At 40.0% G+C, this 5295-nt stretch overlaps 1 pseudogene; it reads right to left on the reverse strand.

The window, feature by feature from the left end:
• Positions 1-236: 236 nt before the first annotated feature.
• The window catches only part of LOC105819313, an 8734-nt pseudogene continuing 3675 nt past the window's right edge, over positions 237-5295 (reverse strand).

Consider the following 5295-nt stretch of genomic DNA (forward strand, 5'->3'; position numbering starts at 1 on the left):
AGAGTCACCTTCTCAGAAAAGCCATGGCACAGCACCTAACATGTTTCTCCCTTGCCTGTCTCCACCATTATACTTGCAGCTCTTGGAGAATGGGGCCTCAGCTGTCCCTATGTCCCAGAGCATAAAGAACTCGCCATATAGTATTAAACATACACAGTGACTATTTGTTGAATAAATGAGTAAATGAATGAATGAATGAGGCCAACATTTTCCCCCTAAATCAGCAGAGTTCTTTTATTGCGTCATTAAAATGTCACAAGTATGTCTTAGGAATCATCCGGCGTCTTGTTTCTGTAGCTGGACAACTCTTAGATCTTCATCAGGCTGTTGAACTGTTCCTTTTTCAGAAACATAGATACTATCCAAAATTTTTTTGATATCTTTGTTTTTAACTGTTGTGGCTTGCTGAATCAAAGCTGCTGAATTTGAAACATGTTCAATGTCATTTCCTTCAACAATTAACTTGTCTTTCTGGCCTTGAGATATTGAACATTCAACCGCTGGCCTCATCTGAGCCCTGTGGATGTATTTTTCACCCAAAAAACTTTGGATTTCAACAAAAGACCAACTCTCTTAATTAATTACATGGATAGGGAAGTGAGCACATACAGATCTCATCTTGTAACGGAAGCCCCGTGGAACACCCTTGATCGTGTTCTGCACATGACTACAGATAGTGCAAACGGTAGCCAGTTCCTTTCTATTTCCCCACCATTTGTCAACCCAGAGCCTTTTCTTTCTTTTTTTCTTTTTCTCTCCAAAGAGATCAAGTTCTACATTGATGTGATTGAAGTCCCTCCGCCAGGTTCCTCTGGGGCCCTTCACAACAACTGTGCATCCCTTCCAAGTGTCATCTCCATTTTCTGGAATGTCAACAGTCTGATTGCTGAGAATGCTCTTCCTTCTCACAGTAGATTGGAAAAGAGAGCTGAGGCCAACATTTCCATTGCATGGAAACTGTGACCACCATTACAGGCTGAGATCAGCCTGCTGGAGATACAGGAATCTTTAGTGTGGCAGCAAGCTCCATGTAGTAGAGGGCACACAGCCTTTTATGCAAAAGATTACCAGCAAACCACCAGAAACACGAAACAGAGTCTCTCTCCTAGACTTCAGAAGGAACTAAGACTGCCAATACTTTCATCTTAGATATGTAGCCTCCAGAACTGTAAGACAATAAATTTCTGTTGCTTAACCCACCCAGTTTGTGATACTTTGCTATGGCAGCCCCAGCAAACTATCACAGAAGGCCTCCTCCCCCAAACTGCATGTCAGGCCTCATTGGGGAAAGTGTGGTTGCTGCCTAATGAATGATAGATTAGTTTGCTGAATTGGTCCAGATCAGAACTGATCCAAGTCACAGGGTGGAGCTGGTAGGAGACAGCCACCGCCTCTCGCAGCCTGGCAGCTGGAAGCCTCCTGAAACCTCCTGCTGGTGCCAATGGCCTGCAGCTGGTGGGCAGAAAAGGGCAATATGGAACTCAATAAGAATTGCGGGGTGCCACTGAAGCTTAGTGGGGGGAGCACAGTGGATTCCAACCCCTCTTGTCACCGATAGCCATGCAGGAGGAGGAACAAGAAGAAAAGAAAGGAAGGGTGATATGTACTAAGAAGAGAAGCCTCTTCCTCCTGCACTGGGCCCTCCAGTGCCCCCTGCTGATGGAGCTCAACACCATGCAAAGGAGATGCGCTCACAATACTCAGCTCCAGGTGGAGTAAGTGCTGGAAAGTGAATTTAGAGCTGAGGCGCAATATATTGGTAGATGCTTAATCCTTCTTCCCTTAATTATATTTTTTAAAGAGCCAGAGTTTTGCTCTGTCACCCCAGCTGGAGTGCAGTGGCACAATCATAGCTCACTGTAACTTCAAATTCCTGTGCTCAAGCGATCCTCCTGCCTCAGCTTCCTGAAGACTACAGGTGCGTGCCACTTTATCCAGCTAATTTTTTTGTCTTTTGTGGAGACGATGGTCTCAGTATATTGCCCAGGCTGGTCTTGAACTCCTGGCATCAAGTGATCTTCCTGCTTCAGCCTCCCGAAGTGCTGGGATTACAGGCATGAGCCACTGTGCCCAGCCTCTTAATTGTATTTAAAGAAGATAAAATAGAATTTTGAGAAGGATTTGTTCCCACCAAGGAAATGGCCAAGCAAAGGCTGGGTGGCTACATGGCAGAGTTGTTCTCACGGGGATTGTTAACATTTTTTGTGCCATGAGCCCCTTCAACTGGGGAAGCCTGTGTATCTCTTCTCAAATTAATGGTTTTTTAAAAACATTATTTAAATATGTTTAGGAGGTACAAATGCTTTTTTGTTACCTGGATGAATTGTACAGTGATCAGGTCAGGGCTTTTAGTGTACCACCACCTGAGTAGTGTACATTGTACCCAATAGTAATTTTTTATCCCTTAGATCCCCTCCCCGCTTCTGAGTCTCCATTGTCCATTATACCACCTGTATGACCATGCACACCCATTGCTTAGCTCCCACTTATAAGTAGAACATGTGGTATTTGTTTTACTACTTCTAAGATACTTCACTTAGGATAATGGCCTCCAGTTCCATCCAGGTTGCTGCAAAAGCCATTATTTCATTCTTTTTTTTTAGGGCTGAATAGTATTCCATGGTATATACATACTACATTTTCTTTATGTACTTATCAGTTGATGAGCACTTAGGTTGATTCCATATCTTTGCACTTGTGAATTGTGCAACAATAAATATTCGCATGCAGGTGACTTTTTGATATAATGACTTCTCCTTTGGGTTGATACTCAGCAGTGTGGTTGCTGGATTGAATGGTAGATCTACTCTTAGTTCTTTGAGGAATCTCCATACTGTTTTCCATAGAGGTTGTACTAATTTACATTTCCACAAACAGCATATAAGCATTCTCTTTTCACCCCATCCATGCCAGCATCTACTATTTTTCGACTTCTTAACAATGGCCATTCTGGCAGGGGTAAGGTCGTATCTCATTGTGATTTTAATTTGCATTTCCCTGATGAATAGTGATTTTGAGCATTTTTTCCTATTTTTTTGGCCATTTGTATATCTTCTTTTGAAAAATGTCTATTCTTGTCTTTTGCCCACTTTTTAATGGAGCTTTTTATGTGTTTTTTTCTTGCTGATTTGTTTGAATTCCTTGTAGATTCTAGGTCTTAGCCCTTTGTTGGATGTATAGTTTCAAAATATTTTCTCCTGTTCAGTAGGTTGTCTAGTTACTCTGTTGATTATTTATTTTGATGTGCAGAAGCTTTTTAATTTAAATAAGTCCACTTTCTTTGTTTTTGTTTTTGTTATATTTTGCTTTTGGAGTCTTAGTCATAAATTCTTTGCCTAGGCCAATGTCCAAAAGATTAACCAAGAAAAGAAGAGAGAGAATTCAAATAAGCTCAATCAGAAATGAAACAGGAGACATTACTACTGATACCACAGAAATATAAAATATGTTTCGTGATCATTCTGAGAACCTCTACACACACAATTAGAAAACCTAGAGGAAATGAATAAATTTTTGGAAACACACAACCTCCCAAGCTTGAATTGGGAAGAAATAGAAATCCTGAACAGAACAATAATGAGTAGCAAGATTGAATCATAACCAAAAAAATCTCCTAACAACAACAAAAACAAAAGCCCAAGACAAGACAATTCACAGCTGAATTCTACCAGACCTACAAAGTAGAATGGGTACCTATCCTACTGAAATTGTTCCAAAAGATTGAGGAGGAAATCCTCCCTAACTCATTCTACAAAGCCAGTATCACCCTGATACCAAAGCCAGGAAAGGACACAACAAAAAAGAAAACTACAGACCAATATCCCTGATGAACATAGATGCAAAAATCCTCAATAAAGTACTAGCAAACCAAATTCAAAGGCATATCAAACAGATAATTTACCACGATCAAGTGGATTTCATCTCAGGGATGCAAGGATGGTTCAACATGCACAAATTAATCAATGTGATTCACCATATAAACAGAATTAAAAAAAAAACCATGTGATCACCTCAATAGATGCAGGAAAAGCATTTGGTAAAATCCAGCACGCCTTCATGATAAAAACCCTTAACAAACTGGGCACAGAAAGAACATACCTTAAAATAATAAAAGTCATATATGATAAACCCACAGCCAACATTATACCGAATGGGGAAAAGTTGAAAGCATTTCCCTTAAGAACTGGAATAAGACAAGGATGTTCACTTTCACTGCTTCTATTCCACACAGTGCTGAAAGTCCTTGCCAGAGCAATCAGGCAAGAGAAAGAAATAAATGCATCCAAATTGGAAAAGAGAAGATCAAACTATCCTTGCCAATGATATGATCTTATATCTACAAAATCCTAAAAATTCCTCCAAAAGACTCCTAGAATTGATAAAGGCAGTAAAGTCTAAGGTTACAAAATTAATGTACACACATCAGTAGCATTTCTATATGCTAATAACAGCCAAGCTGAGACTCAAATCAAGAACTCAATGCCATTTACAGTAGATGGCTATCCCCAGTGTGGATGGGCATGATGCAATCCATTGAGGGACTGAATAGAACAAAAAGGTGGAGGAAGGGGGAATGGTCTCTGCTGGACTGCTTGAGCTGGGACATCAGTCTTCTGCTCTTGACTGGAACTTACACCACTGGTCCTCTGATTCTCAGAAGTATACCATCAGATTTTCTGAGTCTCTAGCTTGATGATGGAAGATTGTGGGACTTCTTGGCCTCCATAATTGTGATAGCCAATACCTTATTTTGTATACATACATACACACACACACATATGCACATATATATATAATATATGTGTATATATTCCTATTGTTTTTGTTTCTCTGGAGAACTCTAGTACATAAAATAATATGAGTGCTTCTTTATTAACGCTCTAAAAAAAAGATCTAGCAGTGGGACCAATAGCTACATAATTTCTAAGTAGTGACTTGTGTAAAAGACATCACAAGGTACTTGTAGCTACTGTAAAGTGGCATGAAAATAGCTGTACTTTACATTGGCGACCTCACAGATGGTGCTAATACTGGCAATTGTTGCTTGCATTCATAATCAAAGAAAATGCTAAATTGCACTTAGAATTTAATGGGGAGAATGTAATTCTTCTATTAAAGTTTGTGGACCCTCTGGGTTAAAAACCCCTGTGCAAAAGCCAATTTCAGGGTTGGCGCTGAGGTTGACCTAGATCTCTCCACATACCAGTCAGGTATTTTTGAGGTTTACATCAGGGAAACTAATCACCCAAACACAACTGTCAGCCATTTGTATGCCTTTTATATGCACATAAAATA

The sequence above is a fragment of the Propithecus coquereli genome, unplaced genomic scaffold, assembly GCF_000956105.1.
Source record: "Propithecus coquereli isolate 6110/MARCELLA unplaced genomic scaffold, Pcoq_1.0 Scaffold48, whole genome shotgun sequence".
Classification (NCBI taxonomy): Eukaryota; Metazoa; Chordata; class Mammalia; order Primates; family Indriidae; genus Propithecus; species Propithecus coquereli.